This window comes from Pieris rapae, chromosome 16 (assembly GCF_905147795.1).
Source record: "Pieris rapae chromosome 16, ilPieRapa1.1, whole genome shotgun sequence".
NCBI lineage: Eukaryota > Metazoa > Arthropoda > Insecta > Lepidoptera > Pieridae > Pieris > Pieris rapae.
This window is the reverse complement of record NC_059524.1, coordinates 5094435-5119089: the sequence shown is the minus strand read 5'-3', so window position 1 is coordinate 5119089 and position 24655 is coordinate 5094435.

Sequence of the window (24655 nt, the reverse complement as noted above, 5' to 3'; positions counted from 1 at the left end):
AATTCTATTCAAACATTACTTCATCCAAATGCCCTTCAAATAGAGTCACTTAACACGAATACATATTCAACGCATGTCTACGAGAACACTGTTCAGTATGCTTAAAGTGTAAGTTAACTTGTTCACTGCTTTAACAAGTCATAAAGGAACAATTAATAGCGTCCGACGATTTGGCACTGTACTCAAGAGTGCACGACTTCCGGTCACCCTCTTAATGAAGGCGTGAGTGCCTTCTCGCATATATACTCGTTTGCGGAGGGAATGAGATCGTTACTCCTATCAGTCGCAAATTATAAAGATAAACCCACCATTATGGTTTTGGACGTGTCATTAGTTGTTAAAATTGCAATTATTTATTTTAATCATTGTTACCATTAGGAACACTATTTTATTGATTAACATTTCGTTGCATTACATAAAAGAAAAAAAAATTTAAACATAATTTAATGAAAAGCCACTGGCGGCCATATCGCTTTCGAGCGATTTCTTCCAGACAACCACTGTAAGTAAAGGAAAAAAAACATGGATTAAATTACATAAGGCAGGTAAGAAGTGCAAAAATACATATTACAAATACAATAAGAAGGAAAAAACATACTTAACAGAAACAAAAAAAACTAAACTGATATAGGATACATAAAAAAACAAACAGTAAAAAGTGCACATGGATCATGATAATTCTAGATTAGTCTCACGTCAGTTAGTAGTTAGTACGCAAGTTAGGGATATGAGCATACATACAATTTTATTGTATTTTGTCTGGAAATAAGTTGCTAAAAGTATTTCTAAAAATGTATTTCTTTTTTTATTCTAAGCTGTAAAATCTTTAAATTACAAAAATACGAAACCTCTAAAACAATTTGTGGTTAAATGAATTATATAAACACGACAACATCAGTGCCTGAATCCCTCAATTTTGTCACCAAGCAATTTGATGAAACATTCTCTTTAAGATGCATTGGCTCATTTGAAACACACGATTTAAGGTTCGGCAGGGAGAGGAGAAAATTCGCCCATTCGTACGCCGCTCGTCCCACAACAGGCATTAACACTAAATGACATTTAGGAAAAATCTTCACCCGGCATTCAGATAAGAATCGAACCTTTTCGTCTACTAGTAACCCATACGACAATTTCATTTAAACAAAAAGCAATTTCAAAAATGAAATAATACGTCTAAATCCCCTTATTTATGCTCTATTATTACGGACTTATTGTAGTTGAAAGTTAAATTGGTCGTTCCTAGACAGACTGAGTCAATGTCTGGCGCCAGCTATGGGCCGAGCAGACGATTTTCATGGAAAAGCGTTTTTCCCCAGTATGTTGGGTAAAATTACTTGCTAATAGCTTTTGAATTGACTTCAAAGCGCAATGCCACATAAATAATCGAACGCCACAATTTTGTGTTATTAGAAATATAATCATTTGCATTCTAAAATATAATTAATATAAATGTAAAATTAGAATCATTTAATGTATATTTCTTTTTTTGACGTTCATTAGTGTACATTATGTTACCTATATGAATAAATGATTTTTGTTTGTATGTTTCTTATTTAACTAGAAACATTTTAACATGATACAAATTGAAAAATAGCATTTGCAATAGAATAGAAATAAATGCACCTCAGCACTGTCGCTATCACTGTTATTCGACTAATGATTGAATAAGCATGTAAATTAATTAAAATGAGACAGTAATGACGCAAGTTATACTGGCCAGGCGCTAGTTCACATAGCTTCAACCTACTTCTTGTCGCACGCTAATTTCTGTACTATTTTGACATCAACTTCAAACCACAGAAGCTAAATTCTTAAAATTCCTGGAATTTTAAATAATGCAGAATTTTTTTAATTTAAAGTCTACCGCTAGAATTTAAGAAAAGCCCAAATAATCAATTCACTATGCTTCATTGTATCGTAAGGTTCTACGAATAAAGGACGTCTACGTGGCCGGTGTGTAGAGGTATTCGTAGCAGTCTCGGTGTAGCTGGCTAAATGTTACACAACATTAAAAATTATTTCGTAGCTCAATGTTGATTTATATGACTAAGAAAACTATTCTTGCATACTCTATACCTTTATAGATATATATAATTTAATTAAGGGCATACATTAATTTTAGTAAATTTTAGATATACTGCATAACAGACATGACAAAAAATATTATTATTATATTATAATATAATGAAAAAAAATTCCTAATCTTTTTTTAAAGAACAGGAAAGGGGGCAAATCCAAAGCAGGCTCATCTGACATTAAGTTGTACCATCGCCCATGGGCAATCTCAATTCCAAAGAGCTCACAAGTTCGTTGCAAGAATCCCTTTTAATACTCTATTTCTTATGAGATCCTAATCGGATAAAACAGGCCTTGCAAGTTTGTTATCGTACAAGTTTAAATTTATGTAACAATAAGAATTTACTACTATTATATTATCATATTATAGTTACCTGTTTGTACTGCAGTAAACAGATTTGTGTGCACTACTAAAATTGAAATTAACGTTGCACCACTAGTTTAGATAACAGTCACATACCCGTAATGTATTTAAAGCGTAAAGGCACCTGAGACATCACTAATTCCAGCTTCACTGCCTAACAGCATAATGTACTATTAAACATGGCATTAATTTATGTACCCAGTATTCGTATTGATTTTATACACTCTTTCAGTATCGGATATTTTAAGTCATTTTTATTACACCAGATTTTTTTAAAGATTGGTTTCTTAGTAAACATATTCGACCTTACTTTATTAACCTACATATCTATACGGTAGTACTTACAGTTGGTGCACACATTTTAAATTGAGATTTTTTTTTTCAGTCGCCATTTGACAGTCGTATTTATGATTACGTTTGTATGTGTTCTGCAGACAACTATTTTAAATTTAAAAATGTATATGCAACATTTCATACGTAGCCCCGAAGCAAAAAAACTGTTTCGATAACCGTGACCTCACCAATCATTTATAGTCAACATTTAAGAATAAGTTATACATTTAAAAAATATTTATACCAAAGTAGTAATAGGCTGACTTTGGGTTTTGACACACCTGTATTCCAATTAGTGAAACAATTGAGGTTTCTAGTAAAAAACTGATTTTGCAATTATTTATCTATATAATGACGACCAAATATATCAAAAGATATAAATTAAAACTAGAATTACATAGCTAAACAATCGTATTAGTTCAGAATGATTGCGCTTTTGATGAAAGACTAGCTGACTAATCACTCATGCTAGTGACATCATTAATGTATTATTGTTACATGTCAAAGGCCCACAGAGTTTACAATCGTACATGAGAGCTGAATCTAATCAACAGTTAGTTCATTATCGCTATTTCAGTTTGGTAATAATCACCACTTATTATCAGCGCGGATAGTATTTTAATAGATAAATTCTGAATGAGCAAAACTTTTAGCTGGTTCACATCATTAACACAACTACATTAAATTTGTTATATTATTTATTATGGCCTATCACAAGCGTTAAAACTGAAATGATAAAGGTATCGACATGTAACACGATACCTTAGTTGGATATTTAAGATAGTTAAGGGAAGACAGCACCCGGGAAAAGAATAAGGAGGCAAAAAAGACTGACTGATGGCTTAAAAGAAATAGTAAAACAAATCTGGCAGGCTAGTGCCTTTTTTGCTACCAAGACCAATCTGGAAAGGTTGGATACCATAACATATTACTACTAGCATTTAGCTTTCAATAAATACTAATAACACTTCTAATGACGTTTGAAATGTAACTCAAGGATATGAAAATAAAAATGGCTTTATTATTTAATAATCGTGGGTTCAATGATAGTCTTGAAAGTGTAAGTAGAATATTCTGATATAACTGATTCTTTTTTTGTTTTGTTTCTCTATTATTTTTTTAAACTTAACTTTCGTTGCTGTATGTCATCAAATTCTCTTTTCTAAGGACCCGAAATCGCTCCCTCCTGTTCATCAATTGAATTTTGTTGCCGTAGAATTGTTGATAATGTTTGATGTAAACAAAAACTAGGAAAGATCTTACACGTTAAATTATATAGAAATAACACTTCTAAAGGTCAATTTGGAAATGGATGACTGACTTTAATAAAGCTTGGAGAACTAAAAGTTATAACGGTATTTCCGTTATAACTTTTAGTATACAGTATTGTTTAATTTAGTATAATCTTTTATAATATTTAAAAAATTGTAGTCAGCTATTACTTTTAAAATACATCATAGAAGTGACATACTAAATTGTTGTAGACTTGTTACAATATGAAGGACACAAAAAGACGGTCAACAAAGAGCTCAGTAATGTACAAATTATACGCTGCAAATTACATCATTTGACGGAAATACGCTTGTAAAACATTTTTAAAACAAACGTCGTCATAGTGATCGCTTAGATAAAATAAGTGTGAATTCTACTTCATTCGCTGTCATTTCTTTTAAATAGAAATATAATCCCTTTATTTATTAAAACAACGTGTAAAAGTGGAAACAAAATTAACAATTGCGATGCAATTAATTATGAAAGTAATGAGATGACTCTATGAGCGACTGTTAAAAAATACCTTTTATTATAAGAGCAATTTTTTACGTAATATTCATAAATTGATCATATAATGGGTAATTGAAGAATGGAATTAAAATAACCCCAAATAGACTACTGGTTAGATCTACATTTGTGTCTACCTATTCGCAACGTCAATGTTGAATTATTATCTAAGCGTCCACAAGCGACAGCGACAACTACATATTACATACTCGTATCGTCATATTTTTTATATGTAACTAAATATAAACATATTAGTGAAATCTATTGTGGATACATTCAATGTGTTTATTTTATGTTTTATTTTTAAATTTATTTTTATTGTAAAGATGTATCTGTTTTGTTTCCAAATAAATAAATATAAACGACACAACTCTCTTTTTTATTGTTAATATTATGTTTTGTGCGTATTATAAAAAAAGTTATATTAGCCTTTTAAGACTTGCTCTAAATCATACCAAATATTTAGTATTTGAGTGAACCACACTATTGTATAAAGAAGTTACACTGTTGATTGTGTTTGCTAGGCTTTATAAAAGTTCTCATGCCACAGAACCTTTAGCATCATATGTATAAGCATATTAGAATAATTATTTTAAACTGAACCATGACCGGCAACAATTATGTTCGCGGCCGGCGCGGGCGGTGCTAGTCGTGAGATATAAAACTTTATGTACGCATATAAATTTAGATGTCGAGACATGTTTTATTGTACAATCGTAAAATTTGGGGTCGGAAGAGACCGACATATTTAATAAATACGAACAAGGTCGTAAAGTTGAATGCAAGCGTATTTCGTGGCATCGATAATGTAACGATCAAACTATTTCTGGCATCAATCGATCAACTATCCGAAAAGTTCGTGTTCCTAAAAGCCGCACTTTACCGTTTATGTATTTTAAACAATTTGTATTTCCCGTAACCAAGGCCGGATTCCAGATAAGAACTTATTTAAATTATAAACTGAAAATACTTAAAAATATGCTTATTAGTTGATAGTATTATACTTATACGTCTCGGTATATGTCACCCCATCTAATGTCCATACTTGTGGAAATCCCGTTGAGTCATTGACATTTAATAGATTATCTGGTACGTTACAAAACCTACACATGCAGTAAAAATAAATAATTATAAATATAAAATTGTATCTAAGTTATGTTTTATCGTCCATATTTTAATAAATGATAAACCTCAACGAAGTAATTTTTTATCTGTACCTTAACTGACGATAAACACCACCTTTATTTATTTCAGTTAATGATTTGTGGATTATTTTTGAAATATCCTGTTTCCACGTTGTTTTATTAATAATGTCTGTGTGTGCCTCCATGTTGCACCACACTATATTTCAAAAACTGTTACGTAATAGCTGTAAGAATATTTAATCACCTTCCTAGACGTTATAGATGTCATGTAATGTTTTCAAGGGAAAGGTGATTAGGTTTTTAAAGCCAAGGTCCTTTTATAGCGTGGGCTAGTATCTAAATCATAAGTTTAACACTGATTCTAATTAACTTAACTTTCCTATTATTACGACATTATGTTAATGCTTCTATTATGTGAATATAAATAAAATAAATGACATTTGCATGCCGATTTATATGGCGGATTGTGCGGATTTTTATAATAATTGTATCTAATTGTACCACTATCTTAGCAAATAAACGATTTCATTTCATTTCATTTCAAATAATGACCCATTATAATTTACCACACTATTAAAAAATTATTTGAATTCGGAAGAGAAGACAAGTAACATAAAGTTTTAATAAATTAAATCTACTGCAGGACTTCAATTAAATGCATTATAATGTTTACTATCTATCTATGTAATAAGTTTTGTCTTTCTGTATTGTCTTTTGTTTTATAATATGTATATGTATAAGCTGTTAGAGTATTTATAATTAAATAAATAAAATGTATGATTATTCCTAAAGAAAAATTCTTATACGGTGCAGGGGTTTGCTTGCTGAAAAGACACTTTGGCTGGTATTTTATAAAGAAAAAAAAACATTGTCGACGACGTTTTTCAAAGTGTTCGTCCACAGGTAGTTGGCAACTCTCCAGCTACCTATGAAGACAGATATTCCCCACATTAAACGCCAGTTACAACAAAAACTTTAATGAGGCTCTATTTTCTCTTAAAAGATGAATAAAACATTCGGAGCTTTGGAAGTAGCCTTAAATTCAAATGTCAGAAAGGTAAAGTGCAACTGAGCATTTTATTGAAAAAAATATTGAGTCGGTAGCCAATGGCAGAGGCGTCGTATATCCTAGTTGGGCCATAGAAAATATTAGAAGGGAATTGTATAGATTTATTTATTTATTTCAGACATACACACATTATCTTTACAGCCTATGCCAATGCATCAAGCTCTTTAAAAAGTGTTGCCGAGTTCTATTTTAAACAGTCCTTACTATATCAATAAAGATATCTTATTTCTCTATTTTGAAAACATGCATACAAAAAATGTTATGACAAGGCCATATACTAAGTTATTATTACAACAGAACTCACTCATACAATAATAAAATAATTCTATTCATGTGAATGGCTCATACTAAAAGTATTTGATCATAGGAAAGATTTATAGAAATTAAAGAGTAAAAAGAAGACACATTGAAATATTTAAATTCTGCAAGCATTTTACTATAACATGTGTATTATGGTAGTTTAAATTTTAACACGTTGCACGGTCGACATTCGATATTTAAAATTCGAACTCGAGACATCAAATTAAAATAGTAGTTTATGTTGTTAATGTTGCTGGGCCCCTATTGCCTTGGGTCCCTATCTTATTGATACTACCTACGTCCCTGAGCTATAGTGAGATACCACATTAATCCGCCTGCCGCTGTCAGCTATCGATGGACGGATTAAAACACCGTTTTACTGACATTTAAACCTTTCGTTTGTATCGTTTTTCACATTTTCCGATGACCATTTTTCCTACTGCCTTTCTATCCTCTCACAACAGCTGGTTTGTTTATAGACTTTATACGCACAAATAACTGCGACTGATAGAATGTCATTTCAAAGTAAAACAATTGTTGAGTTTCTACATACAAATATAGATATTACGATCGTTACAAAATATAACTTCGTAATATTGTTGATTACACTCGAATTTACACATTTAAAAATTGTTTTATATTATTAAAAAAATAGAATAGGTATAAATTTGTTAAGTAAAATTAATTAATTAAGTAACGTTTAGATGTAAAAGGAAGAGACTGGCTGCCCACAACACAGGGAATCCTAGTGTGGGGGCCAGAGCACTCTACTTTATAGAAACAATTATTGTATTTTGTGTCTAATAAAGTTATTTCTTTCTTTCTTTCTTTAATTGTCTGACTATGTTAATTCTATTCAGAATTTTTCTAAATCAAACCAAAATGTATTTAAATGTATAGAAATAAGACAGACAGCAAGCTACAATATAAACATTTAAGTAAAATGCAACAACCTGGGTAGAGGAGAATTACATTACATCATTAAACCATATAGTAATAATATATTGTTTATTAATTTTAGACAAAACATTCAATAAACTACAAGAGGCTTACAGCACGTATATGAATCAGGGCGCTTTATAAATAAACTCTGTGATCACGAATTGAATAGAAATAACGCAGACTAGATGTCAGAAGTGTATAAAACATAAATATTCGCGGTCATAAAATTTTATGTTTAGGAAAACCGTACTGTCATGGTGTTACGAAAATTATTTTCCAACGTACGGATACATTTTCAAATGACATAAAGCGATGTGAAAAAATTCCTTTACATTTTTCATGTTTTAATTTTCTTTTATGCCGCGCGTCGAATTTAAATCGGCTTTTTGTTAAATAAGGTTTATTAATTTAAACATATTTTAAACTAATAGTAATGTTAAAAAATTTTACACATACTATTATTTTTATTTCAAACATTCTTTATTAAATGTTCAGTGTACATTATTTCCTGGAATGTAGCAAACTTATAACTAAACACGTTTTTTTTAAAAGCCGTATTGCTCTTTTTTAAAACTTATAAAAACTAAGGTTATAATTTTTCGAAGATTAACATTAATAATGAGGTAAACTGGAAACGATGCAATCTTTAGATGAGATTTGCATTAAACTTTTACATAAGTTTATTAAATTTTATCTCGTTTGCTTTGTTTTGTTTGTTTGTTATTTGAAGTCCCTGAATCTCCCAATAAGGCTTGGGACAGGCTATTTTGCCTTTGTGTTTTTTTTAAACAGTGGGCTAAATAGCAGCAGGCACACCTGATGTTAAGCAATACCATCGCCCATGTACACACACACAGGCAGTAGGCTTGCAATGCGTTACCGGCGGTTTCATAATTTGTACGCAGTTGTAAGGGTTTGAAGGACCCTAAGTCGATTTGGTTCGGAAATACTAGGTGTTTTAAATAAGGCTCAGTTGTGGAACGAAGGACGCCGAGGGGATACGGATGGAATTTATGATTTTATTCTGCCTCGACATCCGATGAGGAAACTTAGCTGCAGGTTAATTCATGGCAGGTAACAAAAACAAAAATAGTAAAATTTAAAAAATGTAACCGTTTTTCCAGAAACCAGAACGCCATGTGAAATACTTATTAAGTAGGGCGGTACAAATCTGGGGAGTTATTAATTCTGGACGATTTCTTATACATTAATATAAATATTTATATAGCCTCATTTGAATATTGAAATTAAGCTTAAAATTAGGAGTTAACAGCTTAACAGCTCAATGAGTAAGTGATACTGGATTTTTATTCTGAACAAATAGTAAGAAAATAAAAGTTATAAAGAAATGTAATATAGGCTGACTTTACAAGCACTTAGAATGTAATACACTGTATGTTCAAGCTAGCGCTTGGCTTCAGGGGTTTCTCTTAAAATATTCACCCGTCTTTTCCGAGCTTAGAGGTCAAAAGCATTTTCCTCTTTTCACCAAGTTTTCATTCTCTTGGTGGAATAAACTAAAATTTTAATTTTTTCTTGAGGAATTTTAAATCCACAACTGTTCTGTAAATATCTAACAATTTTTGATATTTTTTAACCCTTTACGATGCACCGAATGTAACGAAGCTAGCATTTGCAAATACAAACCAAATCCTAAGAAAGATAGTAGTGAATCCTATGAAAGTAGATGGCAGCGTATTATTGGTCAAGAGTGTTTGCAACTTTTTTACTTATATTGATAATAATACTAATACACATTAACTGCTCTTTTCTCGGATCCGAGTGAAGCGGGGTCATAGTAGCGATGCTGTTCACTCGGAACCGTGCGAGCGTCCTGTTAATTTTTTTAAAGCATTGCCATCCCTAACTTTCCGATCCGAGTATTCGGCACCCATTGTGCTGTATACTGACACTCGGATCAGAAGAATGTGTCTTTTAATAAAAATTATAATGTACATTCATCCATATTTTCAAACATTCATAATCATTTAATTAAAATTGCCTTGTTTGGTTCCCGGCTATTAATTTGTAATTTAACATTAAATGAGTTAAAAATGTGGCTTCGCATCATTAGGGAGTGGATGAGTATTGCGACTGCGGAAGAGTTGCTGTATCTGTCACAGAACAAGACGGTTCATGAGACTGGCGGCAAACTTCCACTAATAGAGAGGTACTAAAAGAAGAATACTTATATTACTTTACGCTTAAAACTAAGCTTAATTAAATAAATCAGTGGCGCTACAACCTCGCTAGGTCTTGACCTCAGATTTCTGAATCTGTTTCATGATCATTTTTAAATCTAATAGGCAAGTAGGTGATCAGCCTCCAGTGCCTGACACACGCCCTCGACTTTTTGGGTCTAAGACATGTCTGTTTCCTCACGATGTTTTCCTTCACAGTTCGAGCAAATGTTTAATAAATATAATAATAAAATAACTAATAATAATAATTTACTTTGTTAAATGCGCACATAGAAAGAAACTCCATTGCTGCACAGCCGGGGATCGAACCTACAACCTCAGGTATTAGAGTCGTACGCTGAAGCCACTAGGCCAACACTGCTCCAAAATTAAGCTTACTTCATAAAATATTAATGAAACAGCGAGATTTAAGTCACATGTCTCTTGTTAAAATTATTCCGCAGATATCGTATTCACAGGTTATCGTATGATATAATAAACATATGTAATCTAATATAGCGAGTCTAATAAGGGCTATATAAAACCCAAGTACTAACGATTAAGATATTTTGTCGCGAACCCTTGTGAACATTACCTGAGGTGTCCTTAACTCCCCTCCCGCATGAATGTTTATCTCGAAATTCCTCTTTTTATTTCATTCATTCCCTCTGAATGAATAAGTAAGGAGAATCGACGCCTTTTCTAATTGAAGTCGAGATGTCGGCTCAATGTTTAACAGCCCTCGTCTTGTACGATGCATAAAGACTTATAATTACTATAACTCAAATTCATAAGGGTAAGTACACTTATGAACGTCACATATAAACAGTATAATAAACTAAAAAACAATAGTACTTATATATAGGGTAAGGAGGAATGATTCCTAAAGATGATTTTTTGTACAAAAAACCAGCAAAGTTAGATGCATAAAAAACGAGGTATTTACGTACTGTCAATTCTCTTCTTTTCTCTCTTCCTACGTACTGTCAAGTCATTAAAACCAGTATATTTAAAAGTGTCAAAAATGTTAAGTCAGTACACATTAAGAGTATGAATTCTATTTTTAATGCAACGCTAGGGAAATATTATGTGAAAAATAATATTTATCTATTACATTAATCTTAATTTTCATAGTAAATCATTGTATTTGTTGTATACGGTAGGATGTGAAATTTAAATATTCCTTTACAATGTTCAATAGAACTCAATGGTATTCATATATTATACAATGCCATAAAATGTTTCCTATACGTTCAATAACTTGTAGTAGTAATAATTCAGTGAGAAATTCACTTTTTATACTATACAAAATCGTAAAGTGTCTAAATGAATGGATGCGCGCTCAGTATAAAATAGCCACTAATTAAATAAATTAAAACATCGCTCGATGTTTTCATTCCGATTGAAAACACTTCCTGACCCGGTGTATCGGATATCTCGGACGGGAATCGCATAGCCATCAAATAAATTGATGATATTAAGGCAATATCACATTTAATCAACTAAGATGGAATTGGCCTAGTGTTAGTAGTTAGTTTCTTCAGTGTGCGTTCCCGAGTTCGTAGGTTCGAAGCCTCCTGCACAAATAGACTTTCTGTTTTGTTCGTACGGTAAAAATTCGACGGTGTATGTCAGGCGCAGAAGGCCCTATCACTATCACTTGCCTATAGGAAAAAACAAATCACCACAAAGAAACCGAATTCTGAGAATTCTTTCTTTCCAGAATTCGGTACGCCGCTAATTATTATTATTATTATGGAAAAACAAAATATATTATATTTTTATCTGAATTGTTATCTTATATCTTTAAACGAGCGATTCTTAAACGATAACCCGCCTTATAATATAATACTTATTGTATATCTAAAAGACTGAAAACATTGAATTTATGGTGAATTTGTTAATGTATTAAAAAAAAGTAATACGACTTTATTTTCACGTCATATTTGATTTCACACTGTACATTTTCATTTACCTATTTATATAGATTATTATTATTGAAAGTGTTAAGTGTTTATTTGTAAACATTTGATACCCCCAATAACTCAAACCAATATCCAATAACAGCTTTAAAAGCGGTATTAATCGATATTAATGGATAAAATTAATAAAACGGCGACACTTGGCTCGTTGTACGCGATCGAGTGCGGAGTTGGAAAAGTCATTAAGCGCGATTATCTGTCTCACGAAGCACATCAGCCATCGTATGTTAATTAAATTAATGGCTGCGCCTGAGCCTCAATGCTCGAACACCGCTTAACTATCGATTAATAACAGTATTATGAGTTACCTATAGTCGATTTATCTTTTAATTAATGTTGTCTATACAAATTGTCGCTCGTTGGTCGCCATTATTGTATTAACTAGCATGTTTTTAGAGTTATACTAGCAGACTCGGGCAAGCGTTGCTGTGGCTTACGTTTTTATTATATTAAGTAGTAAATTCAAGGGAAACGGTAGGAGAACTTATGTGAAAGTTACAAGTTATGCTTATGTGAAACGTTAGTACTTTTAACACAGCGCCATCTGTTAGAATTGTATCAAATAATAAACAAATAATTTGCAATAAAATAAAATTGTGACTATAATTAAAGATCTAAGCTATCCTATCTCTTAAGTTGGACCAGACTGCTCACGGTGTGCCAATTTAATATAAAATCGGTTAAGTAGTTTAGGACAAACATCGTGACAGAAGATTTATTTATATTAAGATATCTGAAAACGGAGAACTGTGATGGCTTACGCCCAAACCTAATAACCTATCTCAATCCATTTTTGACAATCTGAAATAGACAGCTTAATCCAAATATTATTGATAGAAGTGTGCCAATAACCAATCAACGGATTGTAATAGACATCTGTCGATACAAGCTATCCATGGTAAGTAGGATCGGTGTATGTGGACCTTTGTATGAAAAAAACAGTTCAACTGTGCCTATATCCTATCTTAAGATTTAACTTACACCAGTTTTTAAAATAATTAAAAAACTACTTGATATGTTTTAAACATAGACATGTATATTTTAATATTACTTGTACTTTCTTTATATCGATTATCAAATATGAGTGTAAAGAGCGAAGAGATTGCATTGTATCCGTCGCCAAAATTGTTTAGTCTTAGGTTTTGGTTATTGGAATGCGGATAGGAGATCAATTGGGGTCTATAGACAGTTCATTCACGACCTGCGGCTGCAGGCCACTCAAGATCGAGATCCACCGGCCAGTCTACGGTCAACTGCAGACCTCTTCCTCTGTCGATCAGCAGCCTCCTTCTGCAGCATTACATGCTCACAGGAGACCATGGTTCTTATAACCCCAAAATACAAGGGCTACATATTGTTTTTAATCAACAGTTTAGCTATCTAAACTCTACACATTAAAAAATACCAGTCATATTTAGAAGAATCAATATAGTTTCGTTTTATTATTTTTTAAATCAGACAAGTTAACTTCTGTCTGGTTCTACAAACATGTGTAGTTCCATTATTTACGTTAAAGTTTAGAGCATCGTCGTTTAAGTAAATAGTGAAAAGTTTAATTGCCTGTTTAATATGCAAACTAGTTCGTTTTAGATTTCAAACCCTGTGTGGAGCGTTTTCTATGTTTGTCTCATTTCAATGAGATAGAATCTTAATAAAATAAACACTTGTATCTGGTTTACGGTTTACGAATTGAGCTATGAGAAATATTATCGGTTCCCACCTAGTACATTTTCTAGTATAAAAAAACGATTTTGTTTGAGTACCTTAAAAAGCGTATTTTTTATTTTTTATAGCACAGGGGGAAAAGGGGCAGGAGGCTCACCTGATGTTAAGTGATACCGCCGCCCATGGACAATCTCAATCCCAGAGAGGTCTCGAATGCGTTGACGTCTCTTTAAATATGATACGCTCTTTACTTTAAGGGACCTAAGTCAAAAGAAGTTTCACATCATACATTTTTTTAAATAAATGCCGAATCAACTTACTATTAGTAACTTATATCTATAACAGTAGAGTATATTATACAAAATTACAAATTAGGTTGCTTATTATCGAGTAGAGTTGTATTACTTTCACATATTCCGTGCATATATAAAGCTACTTATATTCATAGAGCATGCCAGCAATTTTCCGCTTTTCTTAAACTTGAAAAATCTTTAATAACACAATGTACTTGGTGTCTAAAACAGGCCTTTCAATTTCAACGTTTATGAATTTCTGACGAACAAGAAAAAAAATATAAACATAAAAACTCCTTATTAATATGTGAAACAAATACTAAGAGCAGATGGAAAACTTTCATATGTCATTAATAAGAGGCAAGAGAACATTTTTATAAACGTAGACTTATTCAGGGTAATTTAACGAATTGTTTCGGCCGTAACATAAGACGCCCAGCTAAATGTACACCCCGTGGGATCCCACTAAATTCAACCAATTTACGCGACGAACCGCCCGTTAGAATTATGAAATTATAAAGCCACGGCGATGATTTGTTTGCCGTGGTTTTGGTAAAATTTATTTTACTCAAAGTATTAGTGACTACCTCCTCAGCTTAGTTTGTCTTGCTTATTTAGCGTGAGGCAATTAAATGATGGTAATTTATTAAAAAAAATTGTTGATATTACTATGACTGAAATGACACCGGATTAGTTAATCTGTGACAATGCGATTATTGTCCCCGCGTAAAGCAGAATGCATAACTAACGAATCTCACTGAACATCAATTGGGGAGACACAGCAGTCCAGTTATTTTTTTTATATAAGAATTCGCTTATGCATTGATTGGCTTTACTGATTCTACTGATTTTACTTTTTTTTTACTTTACTGATTCTACTGATTTTACTTTTTTTTTACTTTACTGATTATACTGAAAAGACAGTCTTTTTAAAAGAAAAGAACTCGTGTTAAAAGTGCGAAATATATTAAAAAGGCTATGTAGCAGTGTATTATCGTTTTTATAAATAGATGAAACAAGCAACGTTCTATCGCAACCAATCAATACAACTGGAAATAATAATGAGCGTTCCCTTAATTTCCCATAACCGCGATCCGCACCCATTACCGAACTAATTACTCAACATTATTAAAGTTTATTAACGATTGCTTACTTTATAATGATAATAATATCACATACTTAGGGACATTATATGTTATAAATTCATTAAGTAACTTACAAGTTTGAATGAACAAAGACCATATAACTTTTTCATTTTCAATCTTATTTTTTAAATGTTTTGTCATGTTGTAGTAAGGCTGTAAGTTTTTGTTAAAAAGGTACTCACTTCGTCATACATGAACCGAATTTTGTCACGCATTTAATTAAATAAAGGAACATAATAAAATTTTGTTTAATAATCGTTATATAACGAATTTAATTATCCTTAGTAAAACATATTAAAAAACTTTAATAAATCTGAGGTATATCTAAAATGTCGTTAAATTTATAAATAAAAAACCAAACACAATTTGTTTATATAACTGGGTCCCATACAAACAACAAAATGAATAGTACGAGCCGAGATAGATCTTACATGATTTCATGACTCATCTCACAACACTCCGCCCATAAAAGCACCTCACTAATTCTAAAGTGTCGTCATCACAAATTGCAATCTTGCGCTTAACATCCTACCGATAGGGATCTCTTTATACCTTGCAAAAGGGAATCGAGCAGCAATAGAACATTCCCTGGGTTGATTACTGGGAGCCCGAGACGCCAGATTTCATTATAGCCATTCACGCGTAGGCGAAAGTGATCGCTGGGGTGATATTATTTAAATGTAATCTTTTTTCGATACTCTTCGTTATGTTAATATGCCACCTTACTTAACCTTATTAAATCCCGGACAGGGAAACAATCACCTTAATTTTAGTGGAAGAGATTTGTATTTTTAAGTAGCCATGCTGTAAGAAAAAAAAATACAACACAAATTTTAAGTAATATTTTTAATTAATACATAATCTCTGATGAACATAACTTGAATCTTACAGTTACTTAAACTTAAACATGTATGTACTAGTAATGTCCCTTATTTTATACTTATAACGTATAAAATAATTTGCTAACATAATAATTAAAAAAATTGACAATATGTATTATCTTTTAATGGAAAATATGAAATCACAGAGCATTGAAACTATTTAATTAACTGTTTAATTAGTCACTCCAGCAGAGGCAGATACGTAGCAGGTGATCATAAATTATATAATAATGTAAAATATTTTTTTTATAGAACAGGGGGCAAACGGGCAGGAAGCTCACCTTATTTTATTTTAAGAATAAAATACAATAGGAATTCCAGATATTTTTTTACAAATCAACTTTACAAATACTTATAAAACGATACAGCGGCAACGATCTTCTTAAAAGGGTAGGGCTGTCTCAGTTTAATTATTATCCTTTGAATTCAACGGGAATTGAAATACCACAGCACTAGGTCAATGGAGCGGTGTAGGAAAATATAATGCGAATTGTATGAAATAATTGGTCGCGTGCCGACCTCGTGGCGCCGATGTCAACGGACTGCAAGCCGATGCGCACTGCGGTATACCAAGTTGTACTAACCGATCGTCAGTAACTTAGGCTTTTTGCAACCATTAAGGTTTGAACTAATGACTTTTATTTCGCCAAGAAATAACGTCTTGTCGCCAACCATTTTTTCCAATGTTCGCAAAATAATCACGCTATTATGGATTAAACTTCAATAAAAACTAAATATATTTGTAGGTTTTGCATTTCTTACTTATGTATATATAATATATTATGATATTTATACTTATCTATTTATAATCTTTAATAACATAAGCACGGCTTGAATGCTTCTACAAAATCATTCAAATACTGACAAAACAAGACCTAAATATTTCTTATTTAAATATTTCTTTTTGTACGTTTGTTTGAATTACAAATTCAACTATACACACTAGGTCTCAGACCACCATAATATATAGGAGAGGTACCAGTAATCAAAACTTTTCATTTTCTTAGCGTGCTTATTAATCTTTAATACCTTTTACAAACCGTACAAAACCGTAGGATACCTAGAATGAGTAGGGATGTCTGCAATAAAAAATAATATATAATAACGTGGAAAAAGTGATACCTGTATCTTATATTCTATTATAAACTTTTTTTTTCATTTCATTTTACATTATTTTATTTTATGATATAATTTTTAACTTACGAATAATTTTTGTCAAACCTGAAAGTAATAATGTCTAAAAGACCCTCAGTGCACATCAAAGATAAAATAAAACATTTGTACATAAACTGAAATAATAATTTGTCTTTAATTATAGCCATCATTATTCTACGTAAATCAGTTAATGATTTATTTCACTAGTTTTTTGTCATACTTAAAACTATTTCTTCATAAATAATTTTCTTTCAATTAAATACCTATGTTGTCCTTCTTTCTGTCATGTTTCTTAAAATATAAATGTATGTGACATAAGAAAGTAGAAGAAGACGTGATAGTGGAAATTACGGGAATGGACATTACAACCACCACGAAACGGATTCCTTTGGACCAGCTGAAGACACATCATAGATAAAATAAAATATTTGTTCAAAAACCGAATGAATAATTTGTCGAATGCAATTTATAAGCAAAAGTAAGAGTCATTTTAATGTTTTCCATCTCAAAAGATTCTTTAAAAGCAAGACGAGAGTTAAAAATGAGAGGCTATTTCATCTGGAGCCGCAAAATACGCAAATTTATACTTTTCAACGCTACTTTAGCACCTTTTTATAGTTATTTTTATCAAAATTTACCTTATACTATGGAGAGGAATTATTGATTTTGGTCTATTTAGGAGTTAAACATACATAAATCTTATAACCTCACAAATAATGGGCAGGCCCCTATATAAGTTTGAATATTTTTTAAAGACGAGACAATTTGTTATTTTAGAGTTGTGTCGACTTCAGCATGACTCATCCCTCATTGGTCGTAGGTTCGATCTGATGAAACATCGTGTAGAAACCGATTTGCCTTATACCCAAAAAAATCGGTGCGTCAGGTACAGGAGGCTGATCATCTTAACCGACCTAAAAAGGTTGTACCGAAACATTACTTTTTAATTAGAAATACTGTGTTCATGTACAGGTAGTACATGAACTTTCGATCGAATGATTGAAGTCACACAACTTGCCAATGATCGATCGATTAAGTCGATAGGATATACGAACTATGAAGTCAAACACATCACAAAAACTCCGACTATTAAGATATTATTCGTCTAGTATAATAATCATATCATTTTCGTATTTACTTATATTATATGAAATAACATGTTCAATTCACGTGGAAAACAAACCGAAATGGTAATAACATTTTAGGTAATACCGTCAGGTATCCGTTTCTCATAAAGCCCACTCTCATTTTCGTTACAATGTTAATAAAAAGAAATGGAAAAGTTGTTCGTGTACGCATCAAATGAAAAAGTTATGGAACGTGATTATACTGCAAAGACACTGGAGCCACCTGCCGGTACACAGAACTAATTACCAACTCCCTAACTTCCTCAAACACTAAAATATTCTACGAAAAACGTCACCTCGAAAGACACTCGTACAGAATCCTAATGCGCTCTGTTTATTACCGCTGACATTATTCTGATTACATATAAATATGGATGGGGTTTTTTCTATACCGCAGAATATGCCTAATGGTATACGTGTATTTGCCTTTGTAAAATCATTTACGTATATGTATATAATGCCACGTAATGTATCTTCATATTATAATACATACATATAGCTCAAAGTAGCATAGAGCAAATTAACCCATAAAATTTATTTCTTAAAATAATATAATGTCGATAAGTGACCAAAATTATTGTTGTCTTAGTCACTGTACAAATCGATAAATCTAACATGTATTATATTCTTCGTTTCATAAAAAAAAAAGATTTCATATTCTATTAATATTTATCAGAACGAGATAAAACGCATAATAATGATAACCAATGTTACATACACAATGTTTCAGAAATAGTTGTTCACATACAAAAAAACCTGCAGTCCCTTGGTGCACATAGAAGTACAGGCTAATAAAATAAATAAATCAGATAATGCGGAATATATAACGACCTAAAAATTAATGACGTTAATAAGTCCATATAACTGTAGGGTTAGAAGAGTCTCCAAGCGCTCGTCTTCCTTGGAAGTATGACGCACAGCTACCCTGGAGACCGATGATTCACGGCCAAGATCTCATTACGCATCGTAATCTGGCTCTCATTTCTAAAGAAACATTTAATTAGAGCTATCATTATTCCATGCAAATCAGTTAATTATTTTATCGATCCTAATTGTTTCTCATACTTACTAAAAACTAATTGACTATAAATTAGATAGCTACTTCATAGTTTGCCCTTCTTACTGTCGTGTTTCTTTAAAAAAAAGAGTACCTCTCTTTTTTTGTACACAACATTAGAAAGTCAAAAACAACAAGTCGTGGAACCGACAAATATATGGGAATATACATAACTCCACCACGCAACGGATTCTTTTCGACCAGTGATTTAATTTGTAGCAAATTTGGAGTTTGTGTTATTGTTTTCAGGAGGGCTTAGCAGTGTCTACTGAGGTACAACGTATGCAACTCTACAAGACTCAAGTACGACCTCATATGGAATACTGCTCATATTTCTGGGCCGGTGCTCCTTAAGTACCAGCTTCGTCTTTTTGACCAAATTCAGCGAAGGGCTTGTCGACTTGTCAATCTCCGATGTTTTACTGATAGTCTTGATTCCTTCCCAATACGTAGACATTGCGTCTCTTTGTATTTTCTGTGTACTATGGTAAGTGTTCTGAAGAATTGTTTGGGTTGATCATCAACTTGATGGTTGTAAGTCTTCCACAGTCCGTTTCACAAGGCATTTGCTTTTGCGAACTAGCGAAATGTGGAATCGATTCCGTGTGGGCCTCTTCCCTGAGCGATACGACCTCCAACTATTCAAAATTTGAGTGTATTCCTCCCGTAAAGGCCAGCACTAAAAATGGGTGTCTATGGGCTGCAATAAGTGTCGTTCTTGGGGATGATATTATATTTAAAAAAGCCAGCCACTACTAAACATTCATGAAAACCTGGATTAGAAGAAACCACATTCTTTATCTGGTTGAGGTTTATAGTAAACTTATGAATAAGACCTTGAGTTCCTAAGGGATTCTCTTTGGTCTTTTGGTTAGTTTATATAAGTTTCCATGATGAGTGGCAGACGTGTTAGGCACACTTTCACGATAAGCTCAATTCAAATCAAAGCTAATTGGTAATAGACAATACAAAAATCTGTTTTAGTAATATTTTGATTATCAAGTGTAACATTAACATATATTTTCTAGTACGAGTTTATTAATAGTCAATTTGCAACAGTTACATTCACTAAGGATATTATAACAATATTTTTAAAGTACTTTTTACAATTTTTAAGTCGTTTTGTAATTTGCCTTTCAACGTCCATTATTTAGTCATTCTAAGTTTCTTAACTTATCAATAGAGAATTCAGATTATGTATATTACGTAAGATTTTAAAGGTTTTAACACTAAATAAACAAAAAAAATCCGTCGTTTATTCTCTGTTTTTTTTCCATACTAGATCGTAATAAACATTTCATTTACGACAATCTCTTTATAATAATTACATGTTTATCAGCAAATACTTTAAATATGTATCAAGATTTTTTTGTTATAAATAAGGAGCAAAACAGCTTTAGCAGAACAATATGAATCCTTTGTAGCGTCCATTCGAGCGGTTATTGGCCACTATACGTCGAGAGCACTGACTATAAAAGGCAATATCCTAGCGCGAGTATTTAAAAATTTTCCCGCGAAAATCAACTCTCAGCTGTTTGCGGTAGCAGCCTTTTTTTAATTAAAATCCATAACAAACAGTATGTAATTCTTTTATCTTTATTATATCCCACGAGTATGTAAGTGCGTGCTCCTATTTCACCATGCCTCCTGCTGATAGAGGACAAATCTTTGTTTTTAATTTATTTTTATTATTCTTTATTACTCAAGATGTCATATGGAACATGGTGTAATGGTTGCAGCTCCTTACAAACATTATGTAAAAAAATGGCGATTAAAAAGAGTGCCGAAGAGTTTATTGCCAGTTATTCTCTTCCGTTCTACGCCCTTGAACTGGCAGTAAATGTAAAATTAGAAGCTATTTAATGTATATTTCTTTTTTTGACGTTCATAAGTGTACATTATGTTACCTACATGAATAAATGATTTTGAATTTGTAATTTGAATTTAAAAAGATTAAAAGATTTAAAGATAAAGATAATTTATTTTTAAAGATAGTCTAAACATGTGTGCCCAAAAAATATATGCTTGTGTCTCATACAGTAAAAAAATCGACAGTATTGTTTGAATATATAAGTAAGCCGGGTATACTTTCAAAAATTGTTTGAAAAATTATCTTCAAACGCAAAACATAAGTATTTAAAGAAATAACTTTTTTACCGGATTGAAGCTATGTATTATTGTAAGACAATACGGCATTTCATTTGATTGAGATTGATCAACCAAGTCTATAGTCCAATCACGAACACACGAAACGATCTATTATACCGTTTGACCAATCACATTCTAACGAAACGAAACCTCTTTAGTTTTATCTAAATAAAAACAACCGAAAATCCAAACTCCTTTTTAATTTATTAAAACAAAACACATTTATATCTTTGCTTTTGTATACATTTAAACATAATATTCTTACAAACATATGTAATTTCCATACGTTGTCCCCTTTCCCACAAAACAATGAGGGGCTGTCTCCTAAGTTGCAAAAAATGTACGTGATTTTACTTCAAAGTCCCTTTTGTCTTTATAGAGGAAGGCATAAAAGTACAGACACGCGAATGGCGCATACAGAAAAATTACGTAGCGTAATGATGATGTGGCGCCCTCTTCTAAACAAAATATTTTCTTTTACAGTGAAGTAAGGAACAAGGTTTACTGATTTGGGTTGGTATAAGAGGTTTTATATGAGATTTTACAATATGCATTGTTTACTTAAGTACATGTACCTTAATATATCAAGCTTTAATTATAATTTGCATATCTGGATGACAAAGTTAAATCTTATCAATTCATACTGTTTCCCTGTACTAATAGTCAAACTTAGATATAGGACGGATGACGTTTTTATTGATTCTAGGCTTTCAATCCGCCTGAATATTCTACATACCTGAATCAATTATTAGTTAACTTGGAACCCTATAAACAAAACAGCTTCAAATAATATAGTCGTATATATACGTTTCTTAGTACATGCAACATTTTTGACCTTTTTGTAAAGTCGTCTGTTTTTCTTATATATAGTGTAGTATATTTAATATTTATATTTATATACTTATATCAGATTACAAAATATATACATTATAGCTATTGTTTTTGTTAATCTATGATAACTGATTCTGTGATCCCACGAGCAAAGGCCTCCCCCATTTTAATTAGTGTTAAAATTTGAATTTGAAATGACATGACAATCTTCGAATGATCTGGCACTATTAGTAAGTATATAACGGCATGTAGTATCGCCATACAAAAAACGTATGTGTCTCTTTGCTATCAGGTTTTATGAAGTTGATGAATGTACTATATCAGATGTTAAGTCAGATACAGTGAAAGTTCTTTCATAGTTTTGAATTGAATCTACATCAATTGATTATTTGATTTGTCTTTAGTAATTGGTTTAACTCTTAACTTTCTAAACATTCTGAATAATTTCCGACTATAGTATAATAGCGTGCGGGTTTATTTACCAAATATTAGATTAACCTAGAAAGGATAAGGGATGAGACAAACCACATGCGGTAATTTTCGCTCGACGGATGCAGACCCACAACGGAAATAATTAAACTCACTATATAAATTTATTATTACTTTTTTTTATTCTTATCTTTGATGAGGTAAGTAAAGCATAATTAAAGTAGTAGATATAAAGAATGTTGTATGGTTTTATGAAACCACGGTAAAAGTGAAACTTTTTTTTACATTATAGATATTTAACTAAAAATTTTTGGAATAATATTTCATTAAGGGTATAAAATCGCTTTATCAATCTTAATTTTATACTTGAAAAATTGGAATCATAATGGGACTAATAAAAGTAGACTAAGTCTCCAACAAATTTTTACATAATACTTGACATGCGCCACACAGACCAAAAAGTTTGAGACAATGTATTAAAAGTTTCACTTTAAAAAGATTGTATGTTTCCGTTACCTGCAATAATTACTTCACAACTACTACTTCCAATTATGTCAGCTCCGATTACTTTGAAATCGTTTTTAATAATTTTAATGAAATTCTATACTGTCTAGAGAAGATCGAGTGGTAAATTGAGCGCCTTTCATGTCGCGTCATTCTGATGTAATGCGTTCTAACCCTAGTTGTGCAATGGCGGATGTTTATGTCTATGTGAACAGGTAGTATACATTCCTCCCGTTGTAGAGAAAACGGCATGTTTTAAACTCAAGAATCTGCGACAGAGGCAGGGAAAGATGTTGAGAGCTTAGAGAAAAATATTTCCCATATAGAACTTATATAAAATATTCAGGATGTTTTCATGTAAATAAATATATGAAAAAGGTCGAAATGGCCTAGCTCCTGGCCAAGATGAGACACCGGCCATATTTCAATACCTAAGTTTTACGATCGGGTCTCCGACTTTACGACGTCACCGTAACTTGTAAACTAATCTTGTACGCAAACACATAAAACACCTAGCTTTTCCTTCTTCGTTTAGTTAAAAAGATTTACATATATCTAATATACATATTATGTAGGGCCCGCATGGTCAAACTATTAGCTTTAAGCCAAGTTTACCGCTACTTTGAGTGAACTTTCTATTGTACGTTTTATCCATTACTATATTCATCATTCGCTGAGTAATTTTTATAAAATATACTTATAAGTAAAATAAATGTATTCTTTCATAGAAATGTCTAGTTACTTAGCTTGTCTGTCATTTTTTTACCACTAATCAAATTCGTAACTATTGGTGAAAATAATAGAAAAATTAAATCTGTTGGTTTTCATAGATTTATAAACAATTTAATGTAAAACATATCGACTTTGCATTACCAAAAAAATCTCTAAATAAGGCCCTTTACTGTACAAACAACTTTGCCATAATAGGCTTTTATATTCTCATTAAGCGTCTCAAAGATGTATTTACAAGGGTAAGACATTTGTATGCGGCGCGAGTCCCGACCGAGGCGATAAGGCAAATTCGCCTGACCGTCTCGTTAATAGAGTTTCACTAATTTATAAGAGTGTTAAGCCGCGAATATTCCGACCCCATAAAGTGTCCGCGGCTCACGAAAAAAGGATTTCAGTAGACCCGTTACATATTTAATGGCACCCAATCTCTCTGCCGAGGTAAGAACGCTTAGTTATGAACAGCTTCTGGAATTTTACGGATTGCTCCAACTCGAGATTGTTTTCTTGTTTTAATT